We start from the raw sequence: 20,566 nt of genomic DNA, 5'->3' as shown, positions 1-20,566 counted from the left end.
AAGTCTTTGCAGCTTACATTAATTGCGAGAGTTCATACATCAACAGAACATGAAAACACATGCCACAAAAACAATAGGAGTATTAGCTTCAGATTCTGCTTTATAATTCTTTTTTGTAACAGATCATCTTATCAGCAGCAGCACTTTGTAAACAAATAGGAGATCTTTAAAGTACAATGCAGGAAATTTATATTTCAAACCATGTAGTTCTAACAAGATTTAGCCCCCTCTTAGTGAAAAAAAAATTGTAGTACCAAACAAACACAAAGAATATTTGCTGATATACTACACTGCTGGCACTATTCAGCAAACATTAACAGCTGCAGTGAAGTTTAGGTTACAACGACAAACCCCTTTCAGCACAATCAGTATACAATGCATTCATTAGGACACAGCACACGCACAATAAAGTTATAATTACTAAAAAATCTAAGGTACAGTACCTTCAGGTACAGTACATCTTTTTCTGCACAATGGGGCCTTGTCAGGCAACAATATGCACATTAGTTATCTATCTCACTGGTCAGACAGGTTGGTATGGTAGCTTTATCTTGAGTAGAATAGTGCAATGACTCTGTGTTCAACTGATTCCTGCACGACAACTCACGAAGATGCCAACACACACTCTCTCATTTAGATGCAAAGAGAAATCAATCCAAGGCTCTTACTACACAATCCGTCGATGCCAATCAACGGTAACCTAAATATAGTTTTTCCTCATTTGTCCCGCTATATCCCATGGTCGGAGCGACCTGGCATACAAAAATGGTCGGACATTGGTCAGTTTGGTGGCATTGCCAAGAGTGGTGTCAATGATGTTGCTATATCCAAGCAATAACATTGAGCAATTTCCTTCTGATTCCTGTCCAATTGTACTGCATACACTGTATATTTCACTGTTTTTATTAAACAACTTGCAAAAAATATTACTATATTCTGTATTTATTGCTATAATACAAATGAGCTGTGGATTGTATCCAGTGTGGAAAATCACTAGTTTTTCTCCTAAGAAGGGATATTACTCACAAATATTTCTTGTTCATTCACTGTGATTCTCAGGCACGAACTCAATTACTTGTGAAAAATGTATAGCATATATAATACAGTGATTTTCCCATGCAGTATCAATCAATGGTGATGATAATAGAAAGACCAGTATACCAAGTAGACAATTGATACTATCTTTAGATACCATTATTATACTTATCATTATTATTATCATCATTATCATTATCATTATCATTATCATTATCATTATTATCATTATTATTATTATTATTATTATTATTATTATTATTATTATTATTATTATTATTATTATTATTATTATTATTGTCTTAATATGCTCCATATGTGCAATGATGCTTTATATTGTAGTACACAAGTAATAAATCTGGGAAAATTAATATCTTATAAAGCTCCAATTCAAAACTATGTGACAATGGCTCGATAGCTCTGTATCTTTTTTTTTTCCTCTCTCTCTCTTTAGAATAATGGGTTTTTTAGAGAACAGAATCACAATAAAAAACAGCAGAGCAGCAAAGAGCACTACTGGGCAAGATATTGAAATGATTACAGTCAATTTTGCGGGTCATTTAGTCAATGGCATTACACATATTGATGGATTATCATATATTAGCATGGTAAAGCTACATATCATAACAATTTAAGGGTCACCATTGTTAATCAGCTGCATATTACCAGGTATACAAACAAGTCACTCAATTACAGCTTTAATGCAAATGTAATTAAATCTTTTCTAGGTTTCCTTTTCAAATCTGACATAAAAAAAGATCCAACACTCAAACCTGGCAGTAATTGCTATGATTATTGAAGTGTTGACACTCAACCAAACTATTAGAATTTGTAAATATCATTATTTTTCAATATTGTAAAGCAAGAAATTTTCGCGAATTGGAGCTGGCGGCCCTTTCGCAGCATGCATTAATTGCCTCTTGCATTCCATGCGTTTAGTGCAGACAAAACTTTTATGTGCATTCAAATTTTCCGAATCAATCTTTGCTATTGCAAAATTCACAAAATCCCATTTTCTTTGCTGATTTTTCTACTACAAGATTAAAATGCATGCAAAAATTTCTGGTTTTAAAATTATCAGATTCAGAACTCCAGAACTTGTTGTTCTGAATCTAAAACCAAACACAGTCATTCTCTCTTTGTAAGTCATAATGTTTCTACCAAAAACACCTAAAAATGCTACATTCAGTAATCTACACTCAAATCTAGTTGTAAGTTCAAAATATTTCATAATTTGGAGGTACATTTGTACATGTAAAGCTATTCTTTTCACTCTCCTCCTTATCTTTGAATACTATGGGGTATCTCCTATTGCATACTGAAAAAGGAGGGTTCCTACAAGTACATCATGTGAATATCATATTGACATCATTCATAATATTCACATTGTACAACATAGGGCAGTTGTAATATGTGATGAACCAACCCACTTCAGTGTGTATCCCCTCTCCCATAGTCCCATAATATTTAATAAATTAGGGATTAATTCAAACTGCTTAATTTTCTTATGAATAACACAATTTTGTTTGCACATTTTGAAACAAAGACTGCAAAATATTGCAATGAGTAGAATGAGGGTATTTTTCCCCATGCGCAGAAAATTTATGCAAAGATCAGAATTAGGATTCAGAAAGTGTTTGGGATGTTCCCTAAACCATGTCCATTCTTCGACCATACAGTCAAAAGTTGGGAAATTGTGCAATCAAAGATAGCAATTATCTACAAACTGTTGCAGTAAACAAAACAAAATTTGGAAGAGGAACACAATGTAATTTCTCTGACCGTCAAATGACCTGGCTGGGCATTTTGTGGCATGCCTTGAGGGCTTGACGTCTTTTGGGTGTACAAGGTGGCAATTTACCTCCAGATTTCTTCCCTTTCATTCTCCAAGAAACTCACAACGTGAATAAAAAATTGAAAGGGATGACGATAATATGAGAGCATTCTCGGGGCCAAAAAATATTGCATCTCGGAGTGACAGAATTCTGCCAGGTGACAGCTATGCCATTTCTGCACGTCACCTGCTAATTCAATCTGCGTTTCGAATCTCACTCCACCAATTCTATTTGAACCCCCCTTGATTCAATAGGCATCTGATTAGGGGCGATATCATCCTGGCGATAGGACAAGACAAGACAAGGAAGAGGAGAGAATCTCTAGATGCTCTTCCCTCTACACCCGGCTGCCAAACCAAAGAGGCACATTTATGCCGAAGTCCACATCAAGACGGATGTAAGTAAATCTGCATTTCTTTGGGCTTGCACAAAAGCTACTATACCCAATGTGAGAGAGGTACAAACAAAATGCTTTTAGTTGGCTCATGCAGTGAATTCTACCGAACTGTCGAGCATACCTGCACAAACAACTTCAGAGTTTTCAATGCTACTTCAGTCTTCAAGACACCATTTTGTATACAACTGATGAGAATACAGCTAGTCATAAAGGCCAGTGAGCCAACCAGTAAGTGAAGAATCCTAACATTTGGTTGAATGCTGCGAGTAGGCAACTGACACATGACAGAAAATCACATGTTACAGTTTAATTTTTTGTATTAAGTTAGGTGTTAACATTTTGCAATGAAAGCTCTTGCCACACAAAATTCACAATGTTTATCTTGCGACTTCACTTAATATTGGTATTTCTCCATGCGGTCACTAATACAAACTGTGAAATTAGATGTGCATGCACTGGTATAATGTCCAATAGCTGTAGTATCCAGCAAAATGCTAATTCAATTGAGCATATGTGCATTACGCTGATAAAAGCTCTCGATATTCCTCACTTTCTATTTTGTTTCTTGTTTTCAGTGTGAAATGAAAACTAAAACATTTTAGCTTTATATTTCCCAATGAGAGGAGCCTTTAGACAATAGTCATTTATATATTCATACCCTTTCAGACCAGTTTTAAAATGCAATAAATGGATCGAAAGACCAACAGTTGGTATAACAGCTGGTGTAACAGAATAGAGCAAGCTGAAATCATTATAAGGATGGCCTGTCAAATACAAAGAAAAAAATATGCAATTGCAGAACACTTGCTTTACAAAAAAATAATAATAATAATAATACAATACGGATAAAGTTCTCCCCAAAAAAGAAACAATAAATAATTCATACTGTATTATTAGTTGTTGTATTTTGCTTGTAAAATGCATTGATTTAACCCCTCTAGTTATGAGATGAGTTATGTCAAAACTGGCTATAAATACGGTGTATCATTCCTGCAGCTTTTTTAATCATCATCAACATTATCACACGTGTCATCTAGCAATGTAATCCATGTCACCATCATCACCATGATGAATTTCCTTTTCAGCTGCATTGAGAATTTAATCATATTTCAAGCACTAGTAATTAATCGCAAGTTACCATCTATAAAAATACAAGACCACCAGAAAGAATTGGCACAGTGTGAAACATTACTTGTGTCAGAAATAGCAAAATTGAATGTAATCTATGTCATTGTCATCACCATGATGAATTTCATTTTCAGCTGAATAAATAATTTAACTATATTTCAATAACTAGTCATAAAAGTGCAAGTTACCATATAAAAATACAGGGCCACCAGAAAGAATCTGCACAGTATCAAATATTACTTTTAACATCAACACACAGCTACTCAGGACTAGTAAGTTGCTGGAGAGAGTACTAAAATGAGGAGCCAATACGATATCAATCCTTCTCCTTGCTCTTCAACAGAGTGAGAAAGCAAGAGCTTAGAGTTCTCTCAGCTATTACCTTAGAGGAGGGGGGACCTTTTTGAAAGCTATGAAGACTGAACAATAATATTTGCTCTATAAGTCAAGTGCTGGTCAAGGGCACGTTCATTGAAATTCTTTTGAGACGGTTGGGTTCCACTTCCTCGCATTTCAAACTTGATTTGGCAACAAAAGCAGATGCCTTCAGAAAAGTCCTGCTTACATGGTTGATGCTGTACCTGACCATATACACGGCCTTGCAAAATGAGATTATCCACGGCAAGTTTGAACGAGTGAGTTTTCGGGAGGGAACGGGACCAATTTTTCTTGCGGTCTTGACAACTTGTGACATGCTAGGAGGATGACAGTATCAATGGCTGATTAACATACAATACAGTAGACTAGACCTTCAGGTAGGAAATTTGGAGTCTATACCTACGGTTACATAGCATGAGACATGCAGATCGAGGATTTCAGAGTTGAGTGTATCTGGAACACATTACATGCAGCTTATGTGCTTATTTGTCTGCTTGTTTGTTTGTTTGTTTGTTTGTTTGTTTGGGGATTTTTTTTTTTTTTTTTGGCTGCCAAAGGTGATATGATCAGCTCAGTGAAAACACCTGAATATGACTTTGATGAGCCATTACTAGAAGACAGTCGTTTGCATAGACGGGCCAAACCTTGACTTATATACAAAACTGGAGTAATGTGTCATACAGCAGTACCACAAGTCATAGCCTAACATCAAAATCAATATGCGGGCAAGTTACGTCGATGCGCAGACGGGCTACACTAACATATAATGGACACGGCGCTAATTTCCCATTGATTTTTCATTGTGCAAATGCATTAATCACTCAGGTTTTCTGCCCAAGAGCTACGCCCGACCCAGAAAAGACAGGAGAAGACCCATGCAGACTCTATGTAGCATATTATCCCATCCCTGTCTGTTGCTTGGCTACATTCTCTTCCCTCTGCCCGGTCTCCTTCCCTCTCTGTTTCACCCTACCACTGCGAGGACATGTCATCGCGGGAAGCAAAAATTGCATTAGACGGGCCTCTCGTCATGGATATGAGCACAATTCTGTCTGCGCCAGTCGCACAGAATCAAGTACAATCACATCACAGACGGCGGAAGCGGCTATTTGTCAGCTGTGGTCAAGTCTTCCGCGCGCCGTGCCGTTGCCATCTCCCGCATCACGCCAGTCTTGCCCCGCATCTTCAATTTCTCCTCATCTCTCTACCCCATCCCATCTCTCCCTCTCCATCTCCTGCTCATTCTCTCCTCTCTTCTTAAAATCTCTCGTTCATCCTCTCCTTCACTTCTCTCATTCCTTCACTCGCTCTCCCTCGGTCTTTCTCTTTTTTCCTCATCCCTTTTCCATTTCTATTCCCCCACTGAAGGCAATTTGCGGCTGTTGGTCACACTGCTTAAATCTGTGATGCCCCATGATCACCTGAAATTGGAGGAATAAATAGGCGAAAAAGGCAAAGGTGGCAAGGCCCAGAGGATTGCTGTTTGGCCCAATACAATCAAGAAGCAATGGTGCCCAAATCTTCTGTGATTGTTTCAACCTCAAACACCATATAACAACATAAATGGAAACACAGTGCATGGTAACGAAGGCCTCTGGTTGGTGACTTTGAAGTTTCAAAAGAGACACATGCATGTTCTGAAAATCATAACATGCTCTGCTCTATAGTTGACTTTTCAAGCTTGTCACACGAGCATGTGTTTCCATGTTGATTTCAACACAGGAATTTTATCCATTTACCCAACAGCAAATGCCAGATTAGAAACTGACATCTATCATTTTATCTACTTCCAAGCCTCGAATATAAAGAGTGGAAATCAATTCATTAAGTTTGCTCAATACATTATTAACCATCAATCCACAATTCATAAATCAATCCTAAAGTCTGATACAGCTTTTTTTAAAGGCATAATTTACTATTTGCAGATGAAACAAAAACCTAGCATTAGTGCTTTAAAATAGTTCTAAAATGTGAGTTAGGGATAGAAACAACCAATGTAAAAATGTGAATCCGTATAATCGATGTTAAGTATTGTTAAATACACAAAATGTGAACAATAGTTATAATAAAAAAATTTCCAGACTAAACCATCTACAGTAATAAGGTTTCTTGAGAAAAATACTGATATCTCTTTATATTTTAGGCTTTACTGTGAAAATTTTATATGGTAGGATGTTTTGTGATACAACAGACCTATACATATGCATCAAATGTGATATCTTGAAAATTTTTGAAATTACTGCTCCTAAAGATTGACTGGACCTTTAAAGCACACTCTCATTTGATATCCTTTGACATCAAGTCTCTCTTCCTGATACATGTCATTGCCACATGAAATCATAGATCCTTCCCCTCTCTGTTCTCTCTTTTCTTTGTTTCTTTTTTTTCCTTACATGCTAATCCTCTATGATGTCATATCATCATCATCATCATCATTATCATCATCATCATCATCATCATCATCATCATCATCATCATCATCATCATCATCATCATCATCATCATCGGCATCATCGGCATCGTCTGAGCCTTCACAGCAATAATTCCCCCAACAACTCTGCAAGGAAATGAAAGTCTCTCCGTGTATCCATCAGTGTGTGTCTCGGCCTAGACCTCTGAGGGTCCGATGTATACATTCAGCAGGTCTGTCTTCACCTAAATCCTGTTGCCCGGGCAACTTCGCATCCAATTAAAAAGTTCTCCCATAGCCTGCAGCACATCCTGCAGTACTATGTACACTGTCTGGCTCTAATGTATAGGTCCTATGCAAATAACATTTGACATGTGAGGTACATTTACATGTTTAATAAAACACAGAAACAAGACTTTTTTACCCCCTTTGTCATTAGATTAAACTAAAGGGTCAGAATTTATAAGAAAAATCAGAAGAATTTAAATGAAGTTTGATGAACAGTTCTTGACAGTCAAGACGACACATACAACTGTATTTTTTTTTTCTTTTTTTGAAATGCTGCAAATACAATATATATTGCTTGTATCCATGTATATCTTGCTACTGGTACCGGTTTTTCATTTTTGTTTTGTTTTGTTGTTGGTTTTTTTTTTTGGTGGTTTTTTTTTTTTGGTGGTTTTTTTTTTGGTTTTTGTTTGTTGTTTTTTGTTTTTGCAACCACCATCCAGTATGTCAACTTGCTTGTCCATGTATGAAGAATACTCAGGGATTTACATTTCCAACAAATTCGAAGAAAAAAAAAATTCAGCAAATGTCTCCACAGCTGATATTTTCACATGTTAGCTTACACTTCCCACTACTCACTTCATCATCATAAGAAGCTGATAAAATAGAAAAGCGTGAAAAGTTGACAAATTCAACAGAACAGGAAAAAAATTGAGCAACTGGCACTGCATTTTAACCAGGGTGATAACCATTTGAATGTTAGAAAATCTACTTCTTCTACTCCCTAAAAGAAACTAGAGTCAATCAACCCAATTGCAGCCACTGCCAGCAATTTCGAAAATGAGACTTACATGTACATACCCAAGCTATCCTGGCATAAAACCCAAGTACTTCCTTAATTCAGAGAGTACAATGACATTACATACAAAATTGATTTATGAGCGGGAAGAAGTAGGGCCATTTATTTATTGAGGACATTCAGTGTGAGTGTTTCATCTTTAGATGCTTTAAAATGTTTTGAGCGGAATATTTCAATTATCTTCAGCCTCTCAAGAATTACCAATATTGAGTTGAGATCTAGGCTAAAACCCGACGCTAGCATCAAATCAAGATACCTGAAACAAAGCATGAATGTGACTAGTCAATTCAATAAGCATGTGCACATAATATGCAGAAATGTACGCACACAAATGTATGTGTACAAGCACGCACACAAATGTATGTGTACAAGCACACACACACACACACTATTAAAGAGAGAAGAAATGCATGCCTACTGAATTTGACCTTATTCCTGTACATCAGCAACAGAATATTGAACTTCATATTCATCCTTGCAATAAATACATATATAGTCACTTTTTAATTTAGATTTAATCTTCATATTCTTCTGGCGTGAATCTCATGAAACTTTCTGAGTAAACAGGAGAAAATCTACAGCCATAGTGCCAAGTGCCAATAGCAATCATTTTCATGGTCATTTGAATTGCAACTTCTGTGTTTATCAAAATGTCTCACAGAAATAAAGCAGTGATTTGGCTCAGTCGGTACGTCTGCCTCAAGATCCAAAGGACCAGGGTTCAATTCCCAAGTCCCACTAAGCAATGTTGCGTGTAATCATACTGTCCCCTCTTGAAGGATGCAAAAACACTCTGTCCTCAGATAGGCCATAAAATGAAGGTCCCCTCTGTGTGTGTGTGTGTTCATGAGTAACAATTCATGCACGTCAAAGATCTCACTTCATTCATTCATCGCAAAGTGCAGGGTGCTAAACTGGTGAAGCAGCCATCCATCTACATGTGTATCCACCCACACAAAAACAGTATATTTATCTTCAAGCATGAAGCTTGCTTAACGGAAGAAGAAGAAAACATTGAACCTCAATGTCAAGTTGTCATACACATACTTCAATGATGCATGGAACATGCCCTAATCAGAAGACCATGAAGCCATGCATAGAATGAACGCAAAACATAAACAAGAAATAAATGTTTATAAATAAATTCTTTCAAACATTGTCTGTGGTTCCAAAGTGCAAGAGAGGCAAGTCATGCGTACCATATATGTGAAAACAAAACAGTAATGTGGTCTTTTTGTCTGACTCTACAAGTCCATTCCGTCAGTCAAATGAATACCCCTTTTTTTTTGGGGGGGGGGGAGGATTTATGAAAGAATGCTTCAATGGATCCATACTTCACAGATAAACAAATTTAAGCTGGTGGAAAAATTTGTAATCCACCAGAATTGATCCGTTTTCTGTACAGTTTATCTCAGCTTTATTGCAACAAAAAAGGGTACCTGTCTAGTTGTATGCATCCATTTTCTTGGGTCTAGAGTCACAAAAGCTCAGTGGCAGGAGAATGATTTTTTTTTCTTTTGTTAGAACTGTTGGACATTCAGGGCAATGACCTGGTATGCATTCTATTTCCTTTACAGGAACAAAGCTTTGGAATCGTTGGCCGTAAAGTATTCAAGAGGCAAAAACAAGGTTTTTCATTTCATAAAAATTGAAGATTTCACTTGTTATCAAAAGTTGATGAAAAATATGAAGTTTATTATGGACTAAATCTATAGTTTTTGTACTACCATGCATGTTTTGATTTTTTTTTTTAATTGTAGAAAATTATAGGAGAGCCATTCTTGACTAGCACTTGTGCTAACTTTTGCTTCTCCTTATAACATTTTTTTATATAAAAAAATCAAGGTAAATATATGTATATTATGATTATGCATGCATGTATTTATACCTGTGCATATTTTTTTTTTTGTATTCCTATTGTCATACTCACAAGCTCATGCAAAAATATGTACCTTGTGTAGTCACATTCTCCTATTAATATGTTTTGTTGTTTTTTAACAAATTCAAATTCAACTCAACTCAACTACAAAGGTACAAACACTGTGGTAAGTCTGCAGGCTTGGTTTTGAGATACTTTCTGTAAATCAACGGAGAAACCAAGTTGCCTCAAACAACTAACTATAATGTACAGAAAAGAAATCAAGGCTCACCTGCAGAACATCCCCAGTTCTGGCAGAAAGCCGCTGAAAAAAGTGATTACAAAAATTTGGCTGCAAGATGTGAAGGGGATTGAATGATTTTATTCTTTATATCAATGCACCCTTTAGGCAGTGAATGGCTTATTTAATTCAAGGCATTCTTAATTCTTCTTGTACATGTTAATCTGTTAAGGGAGCAATGATTGTATGTCAGGCTATAGCCAACTTCCAGCTCTTTGCAAACTCCTGTGATGCCATACAAGGGGCTACAAGTCATCACCTTCATTCATCACAGTTCTAGTATGAAGAGAGATAGCTTCTCCTTACACAGCATTTTTTTTTTTTTTTGGGGGGGGGGGGAGGGGGAGGAGTTGCCTTTTTTTCTTTTGGTCATACAAGTATACTGAACACAATGTGTGCATTCATCCAATTTCCTTACATGAGACAACATGGACATGGTTTATTGCACATCACACCAGGAGATGATTGGTGGAACCACTGCTGCTTACCAGGTAGCTATTTCACGGTAGCTATTTCATTACAGGTGATCACCTATGTTCTCTGTGACCTCACTCTGAACCGCGGCAGGCAACAGATCTGCTCCCAACTGATTCCGCCCCCTCATTGGTCCCCTCCCTACCCTCTTGGTGTCTCTTCCTCACTAGCTAACCCCATCCTCCTGTCTTTCTGCATCATGTTGGTGAAGAAGCCAGCATGGTGATCATACTACAGTTGCAAGTGCATGGTATTTCGTGTGGTAATTTGTAATGTGAATGCAAATACACTACAAAATATACTGCAAAATACTGTATTTAGGGTGGTAATTCAATGTCCATACGAAATATGCATGCAAGATTTTAGAGTGAATTGTGTCACAAAATACACTGTACCATCGATCATACAGCAGCATCTTTCTCACATGACATGACACATTTTTTGCCTATTCCCCCATACGAAATCAATGCGCACGTCCAGTGCTTACCACAGAGAGATGTGTTTTTGGGCCAGACATACCATGGTACACCTTGTAATTCATGAATGATAATGATATCAAGTAAATTACCGCAGTATCTATCACCATGGTATTTTGCAAATGAGAATGGTGCCAAGAAGCTACTGTGGTATTTAATACCACAACATTTCAAATGTGAATGCACCTACATGTACTGCGAGCTCTGTTCCGCACACGCCTTGGTCTGCACCAGATGATGATGATACTCGTTTTCGTTAACCCCACCCCACTACTCCCCCCCCCCCCATCTCACCTGTCCCTCCTTGATGAAAACACAGAGTGACATCAAATCCACATGCCACATGCTAATCAGTATAATGAGATGAAGTAGAAAGCTTTACATGTAAATACAGCGCACTGCATAGATGTGGTTAGAGCTTCCATATCAGGATATGTTGACTTGTATCATGGCATTAGCTTCAATGCAAGTTTGCTTTTTGTCATCCCTGATGATAGCCTAGATGCAGATCTCTTGTATCCCAAGATGTCATTGTAATAATGTCTTTATTGGTGAACAAAAAACAAAGAACATGTTAACATACATACATGTACCAGTCATGCACATAATATAATCCTCTGTCTTGCAATAACATCATCTCTCCAGCCTGCATTAAAAATAGATAAATTAACATTTTTCTACTTGACAAAATGGTCATCATGGCAAATGTCTTATACACTCAACAAGCAAGATATAATGTCTTACTGGTCCAAAAGTGAATTTTAGTTGCCCCAAGGGAGAGGGCAGCAGGGTTTGTAGGCACTCCAATAGGGAGCCATTGTGTGAGAAGGGTTGCAGAAGATCAACATATCCTATGTATCTTAGCAAGATGCATTAGGGTTACACTGCCACGCAAGTGCCTGGCCACGGTTTATAGGTAGGTAATGGAATGAAAGTGACACATGACTCAATTCCATGGGCTCTGCATCTTTTTCAACCCCCCCCCCCCCCCCGCCTCTCTTTCTCTTTCACACAACTTTCATACACACACATACATCCACGTACATGTAAAACATATACACACATGTATACAGATAGACAGAGAGGGGAGATGAGAGTGAGAGAGGACATAGATCAGACATAGAAAGACACAAGATATAACATCTTACTCTAAAATCGATGGTAGCTGGGAAGAAGGCTAACAAACCAACTGTCTCTACTTCTCCTCCCATCCTACATCCTGCATCCAAGCTCTTCCTCAATTAGCTAAAGGCTTCGGGTCACATACTCGGCAAGAGAGCCCGAGTGAAACTTGAATGTTTCCGCAAAATTGTATCCATCACTGGCACACAGTAAAGATGCCACGCACAGCCTAGTCCAATGGTACGTGATGCTCCGAAGTCAACGCAACATATAACATAATGCTTGAACTGTCTTCACCACTGTACTCGTAATATATTCTAAAACAGAAAACAAGAAACTCCTACATCATAATACAGTATGTCTCCATGACAAATTATGCCAGCTAGCTTTAAGATAGTAAGACAGTTTACATTTTTATCTTGAATGGCTGACTACAATTTTCCTAGGATCAATCCCTTTTCACCATAGCTTGCAAAATGATGGCATGGCAGACAGAGCAATCTGTGAATAAAATGAAAGTACTGTAAATGCACTTTTCACCAAAGAAGTTTATCGATCTTTGATCCACAATAACAATGCTATCATTACGATCAACAGACTGCAACAGATATTACACAGAAGTAATGTACATGTACAAACCTGTACGTTTTAAAATTCAAAAGTCATATAACAAATCCTTCAGTTAAGGAGAATTGAACTAGATCACCAGACCTTCAGCTTTAGAACTATCAGAATGTTTCAGAAACATTTCAACGAAAAACAAGTCCCCAAAAATGTACATTTCTCCTTAGTCACATTTGTAGATATGTACACCTGCATCTAGAAAGCAGAATATCTTCTCAACTAGCTCCCCTCCCAGCTCCACCTCATCACTCCCCCTGCCCCTTCCCCCTTCCCCAATCCACAAAGGGATAAGTACACCATCTCAGACCCGAGGAGGTTGATGCTGGGGGGTGATGCCCTGTTTGCTCAGCATCATCCCCCAAACAGGTGGTCTCTGGTATCATCTGATTTGAATACCCCTTCCTAACTCCTAACCTACCTTTCCTAAGTCTTAACACTCCAATTCTTCAAGGGAAACTACTCAGTAATCAATTTTGACTTGCGCATGAAAAGTCAAGCACACATAAAAGTGAAATTTCACTACGATCAGACATAAAATGAGAAATTTAAGAAATGTTATAGTTCCCCATGTTTTCAAGAAATGGGTCACAATCACATATATATGCAAACTAGATGAGGAAATACTGTCACTACCTCACACTTCTCCATAAGTTTGCACAAAGGTATATTTGTGTAGAAATAAAAACATTTGTCAACAATCTTCAAATAATGACGACTCTCTCTTTAAAAAGTCATCACTACAATTCTGAAACAACAGATTGCACTAGATGTGATATCCTCTTTTTATAGTGATTTTAAAAAAATAGTAAGGACTTCTGCGGAATTTATCTTTAACTCACATCCTAGCTGTTGAGTGCAGACTAGCAATCCTTTGCCTTGAGGCAGTGGGGGCAGGGTGGGGTGGGGTGGCAGATAGAGGTAGGGAGGAGAGGGGAAGGCAGGGGGACGGGAGAGCTAGATAGCACTGCCATCGCACAGTTGTTCAACATCGCAACCCTCTTCGGGGGGTTCGATTCATTTTTGCCTTCTTTATTTTCATCCTCCATCATCTCCAAATTAATTTGTCAGATGGGAAGACTCTCTCTCTCTCTCTCTCTCCATTCCTCCATCTCTGCCCTTCTCTCTCTCTCTCTCTGATTCTTACAGTAAGATAAGCTGCGCATTCCCATGATGCAATGCACACAGCGTCACGAGAAGTGGTTTGAAGTATAGGATGAGGGCAGCAAATGAGAGACGATTCTCGAAGTCAGGTCCCCTCCATCACAAGCTCCCGTGCTCCTTGCGTCACGCAGCAGGCACTAATTCACGATACTTAAACAGTCCTAGGCTGTGACTTTGACAGGGCTTTCGCACGGAATTGCAGATCTGAACTGGGACCACCGCTCAATCAGAAGATTGGCATTGCAGCTAAAGGGTGTCGAAACCTCTGCATGCAAAGTGTATGTAATTTTCAATCTGATTCCCATCAGATTAAGCCTCCATTGAGAAACAGAATTGTGAGCAGCTTTCTCCTTTACCAGTTTCTCTTGGTCTATCTCTGTGCCAGAGATTGAGCATTATTTGATAGGGGCATTGCCTATAATATCGAAGGTCTTATGTCAGGGTTACTGCATTATTCATAAATTGAAAGGGTTTACGCTGCACAATTCAACCTTTTTGCAGCATTCCATTCGTTAACTGATACAGTTTGACTTTTCTCTCCAGCTTTCCAGCTCGATTCATTCGCAGCAACTGCATGAAATGCCAAGCTTCTGAACAGCTATGAGCAATCAGTTTAATTTCGTGGGGTGAAAAAAAAAAAAATGCTGTTCCAAAAGCTGACATCTGCTTCTCTTACAAACTGATTACTCCCACCTCTCACCACATCCCATGTTTGATTGAAGAGACCACTCTTGGGAGTGGTGATTACATGATGTTTACACACAGATCTCCTTTACAAATCTAGTAGGTTAAAAGATTGCAATATTTTCAGTGCATACTCACAATATGCTTCACATTTGATATTAACAGCACGAACATGCAACCTGACAACTAAATGCACAATAGAATAATCACATGTACTATCTACAAAACAATTAATTGGTCCCATGAGAATTTCAAAGCAACATCTGCACAAGAAAGTAAAAATGCATGAGCTCATTTTGCTGAATAATGAATACCACATCTATTTGATGAATGACGACTGCACCATTTTGGCCTGCACATTATGTTCATGATCTTATGGAAAAAAAACAACAAAACAAAAGCAAAGCATGATAATAAATCACAGATTTTGTCTTTTATATCACCTATGGACTTATTGACTGCAAAACGCTCATTGATTTTGTCCCACACCCTGAAGTGATGTATATCCAGACATATGGCAAATACACGCTGGCACTGCAGATTAACCTGACCCTATTGATTTACCAAGTAGTCCCTGCATGTGCACAAAAACCCCCAGCACAGACTCTGGAGTGTACAGGGGACCGTTGGGCTAATAAATGCAATCAAACCTTTCGAGAAAAACGACTCCAACCAAGCCTCAGCATACGGCCGGGCTCTCTCCGTCCAAATTGCCTGCGAAGGGCGATTCAAGAGAAGCCAAGTGGAAGCCGCCTTCGTTTAGCGAGGATACAATGGTACGTCGTACTCGCACAAATGCACTGTCTGAACTTTACCAATGAAATAGGAATGCCGCGAAGGACAGACGGTGTAGCTATAAACATGGCAGAGACGACCACTCAAAAGACAATGATCACTGTGTCTTGCACAAAGTCTCTTGTTCAGGTCCTACCTATACCCAATAGCACATGGTTTTTTGTTTTTGTTTTTTTTTTTAAAGTCTACACACAATGTGATAGACTATTCAATTTCCAAAGAGAGTGGATATGGTGCTCTGTTAGATGATAATACATTGACATTCAAACTGTCATTTCCTTTTGAGCGTCCTACTTTTCCCCATGATTTCAATGCATGGGCTGCTCTTACAGGATGGTTCTTCTTCATGCAACTTTTTCTTTACAGTGCAAATTCTCTTCCTGATATTCACATCTGAAGATAACATACACACTGAAGAATAAAGGTTCAAATTTGCACCCTATTTGTCCCTATACCAGCACCCTGGGGTGCACATTTGTGCCTTTTATTATGCCAGTAGAAAATTAAATCTCTTAATATTCATATTCGTACCTACAAAGATGCAGACATATCCATTAGAGTGCAAGTTTGATCTTACGAGTAAAACCTTGGTACTTGTGGACCAAATGTTTAATTCAAAATGTATTAATTGTTTATGGTGCATGTTTGCATCCTTGATTAGCACAAAACTGAGGCTGCAAATTCGCACCCCTGCAGGTTAAAAATTCAGCGTATTGCACCTCTAAGGGTGCAAACTGCTTATTACGGTGCAGAGTGGCACCCATTACAGTGGTTGTATAGGGACAATTTTGGGGTTCAAATTTGAACCTGTATTGCTTAGTGTGTATATTCACATCTAATGCAGATATCAGCACCACCTTCTCAGACAGAGTTACACAGACAATAATCTCCTTGACTACACACCCTACTCATAATCACTGTCTTGAACAACTGCGATAAAAATCTAACAGAGCACCAGCTGGTTTTATCCAAACAAACGCGAAGACAATTAAAGTAGGATGTACGCCTAATGCTTTTATGATTCAAACAGATGCTGTCTGGACATTAAAATGTCTTCAGTTTGAGTGGGCATTATCCACCATTTCAGAATGTCTGGACTGTGACAAATAAGATTTCTGAATGATCTAAAAAACATTTTATAAAGAAAAAAAATTAGTGCTGCCTGTATTTGCAGCTCTGATAGCTGTTTTTCTGAGTTCTACAATGAAAACTTTGTCATGCATTGGATTTGATTATATCTCTGATAAATCCTCTATTCTGTTTTGTCTATTTTCTCTGAGAACATTTCCTATCGTTGTATTCATTACATGATGTAATAAACGATCCTTGCACATGTACATGTAGAGGCAGTAAAGTAAGACAACAAAAAAAGCACATTTTTGCACACATGGCAAGTATTATCAAACATTATCTGAAAATTAAGACCTTTACATGGTCTAAATTTCCCATCGTTTAATGGTAGACAACATTGGGCGACATCTTATGAAACTTAGCCAAACTTTATGCACTCAAGATTCAAACCGAGTTGTAATCTGAACCATCTTTGCCCTCATCACCCCCCCCCCATACACACACACACACACACATACAAACAAAAACTAAAAAAGAATAAAAACATTTAAATCCATGTCAATGTATATTCTTCATGATCCAAGGCCTACTATACCCCTGCACATACAGACAGGGTATACACATGGTTGGTACGAGTAGAGAGATGGCAGGTGTCGCCCAGAATGCTAGATGTCATGTTTAAAGGCAAACACATGCAGCCATATTTAAGTACATACACATGCAGACACACACACACAAGCACATATAAACAAACACACACATACACTCATACACACACACACACACACACACACACACACACACATGAAAATACATCCACTAATGAATAAATAACCAGCAGAAATCTATAAATAAAAAAGACATGCTTATTCCTGTAGTCATGATGACAAGATTCTCCTGGTCTGACCTCGCAGGCAGCATCCTGAAATTTGATATCGCCATCTGTGACTGGATTTGCAATGTAATGTGGTCTCAAGTAAAAAATCAATAAGAGAAAAACGTGAGTAGAAACTAGAAAGATAGAGAAAAAAAACCCTGTCACCAGATGACATTCATCACAGCACTACATGAGGGGAGTGAGAGCCGAGATGTGCTTCTGACAGGGAAGGGAGAGAAAATATCGCTGCTGGAAGGGAAGAGGCATGGGTATGATCGACAGAAGGAAAAAATTGAGTGAAGATCGGTAGATGGAGGGATGGGATAGTGACACCATTGATGGAAGGAAAGGACAGGGTGAAGGTTGAGATAGATAGAAGAAAGGGATAGAGACATGGTTGACGGAATAAAAGGATGAAGTGAAGATTTTGTTAGATAATATATTGCGAAAGGAGAGAGAGATATGATTGGTAGAAAAGAATAGATGAGTGGATAAGAATAGATGAGTGGATGGAGGGAAGTGACATGAATGTGATTAGTAAAAAGAAAGGATTCATAGCAAGAAGGACAGACGATGAGATGGAGAGAAGGAATAGAAACATATTTTTAAGACTGGCAGAAGAAAAACGGAAAGAGTGATAAAAGAAAACGAATAAGGGTAGAGAAGATGAGGACGGAGAGGAGAATGATGACTGGGGGAATAGAGAGATCACTGGGCTCTATAGGAAAAGGGAAACAGGACAGTTTGGAAGATGGAGAAATGGATAATGAAAAATTGATGGAGCGACAAGACGAACAGAGAGAAGTTGTGGATATGGATAGATTATTGATTAGAGGGATAAGGAAAGATTATCGAATGCAGGAATTAGGAGAGGTTAATGAATGGAGGGATTAGATACATATGATTTGTGATATAGAAGGAATGGTTATTGGAAGGGATACAACATCTAGGAAAGAGATGTTGAGTGTAGTAGGGAAACAACAGGGTACAACTGGAAGATGGCTGGTAGCTGGAAGAAAGGATAGAAAGAACGTACCAATATACAGACAAGTGAAATAGGATGGAGAACTGATAGGAGATGGGGAAAAAAGACAGGGGAAGCTGATATGTGGATGCTAGGAATTGATAGAAGTTAAGTTACAGGGTCTTGTAGAAACTTGCAAGAGGGGATTCCAATTTTGGGGTGCATGGAAAAGGTGATGAAAAAATTGAGAGCCAAAGCAAGAGGGAAAGAATCTGATGATTAGTAATGCACACAGGAGCCACACATGTAAAAAATGTTGGTTGGTCTCACAATGATAAAAAGGAAGTTGCCTGAGTGACTTGCAAGGAACCACTGGGTTACAAATCATTGCCAAAGTTGATGACGCCACACATAAAAAAAAAAGTTACACATACTAAAGACTGATTAGAATGAAGTGTTTCAGATTTACACGAGGGCTTGTTCGTTAATCACATTTCAAACATGCATTTCTAAGCATGTTTAGACCTAGGGAGCGTTCAATCACCACAATAAGTCAAGACTGACAATCACCAACAAACAAAATTCCATACATGATACCTGTATCACAAACTCCTTTAACCATCAATAAAACAATGCAACTCTCAGTACACTTGCATGACAGAAATACATCTGTATACTTAATCAAGCTAACTATCAAAGCTCCACGTCAAATTAAGTTTCAGAGGTCAAACCAATTAGATAGTAAACAAACACTCTGCTGGAAAAACACCTTTGACCACAGTTGGCCAAACATATTTTACATGAACATGTTTGTTCAAGTTTGCTTTTTGACTCACAATATAACCTGATTAGCATGGGGCATGTTCTAAATGTATAATTTGCAAGCGAGTCCTTCTGAACGTGTGAAACCTCTCAGGCCCGTACATCGGGTGCAATAAGATTTCATATCGAAGAAAGGTGAACAGATGGTTTGCCCAAAACTATCGCTTGTCAAGAACTGCAGCTACATGTTGTGATGGAGACAAAGTGGGAACTCTGATGTTATATTTCAAGAGGTGATGACTTGGTATCAGCAAGAAGGCTGTAAGGTTAAACATCAATTTACTCCTTCTAGTAGGAAAGTAATGAGAGAAAGCCACATGATGCTAATCTATGCATATATGTACTTGATTAATGATGTCTTAATGTTTCTCTTAGCGACGGTGAAAAGTATGTGTTGTTGTTGTTTTGTTTTTCTTTTAAAGGTGTCGAAAGTTGTATATTATCAAGCTCCATCACGCAACATATCATCAGATTAGTTCTGGGAGAAATTTTTCTCTCTTTTCTTATACAGTAGCTAAGCATTGGCTGACGAATATCTCACATAGTGAAGTTTGTCTAAACTGAATGTAACATTTGTAGAACTCAAGAGGAGATTTTGATTGGCTAGGTGTATCAAGGTGAGTTAGTCAACTGATATTGTGATTACAAAGCACATTCAATACTTATTTAAGGTATAGTTTATCATTGGGAGCAGTGACTTTAAAAACAAAATATGGAGTTGTCACATTTAATGCATATATGTAGGCCAGTTGTTTCACAAAACATCCTACATATACAAATTTTGCATCAAAGCCTGAAATATGAGGAGCTGTGATTATTTTTCTCAATAAAACATATCTGTAAATGGTTTATTCTAGAAACAACTTTTGTACATCAGTTTCTATCCCTAACTCACATTTTAGAACTATTCTGAAGCACTAAAGCTAGGTTTTGGTGTCATCTGCAAATGGTAAATAGTGCCTTGAATTAAGTAAGCTTCATGTTAAGTGGAGAACATATGTGCAAAGGTAAGAGAGCCTCACTCACACAGGTCATCACACTTTTTCTTCATCATTCAATTGTTCACA

At 38.0% G+C, this 20,566-nt stretch overlaps 1 long non-coding RNA gene across 1 annotated transcript in view; it reads right to left on the bottom strand.

The window, feature by feature from the left end:
• LOC139737895 (uncharacterized) overlaps positions 1–20,566 on the bottom strand; it is a 90,533-nt gene that overhangs the window by 35,186 nt on the left and 34,781 nt on the right. The gene's annotated exons all lie outside the window — the stretch shown is intronic.

The sequence above is a fragment of the Diadema antillarum genome, unplaced genomic scaffold (genome assembly GCF_040938485.1).
Source record: "Diadema antillarum isolate AM-2024a unplaced genomic scaffold, OU_Dant_1.0 seq00000712_RagTag, whole genome shotgun sequence".
Classification (NCBI taxonomy): Eukaryota; Metazoa; Echinodermata; class Echinoidea; order Diadematoida; family Diadematidae; genus Diadema; species Diadema antillarum.
This window is presented reverse-complemented; position numbering and strand designations above follow the sequence as displayed.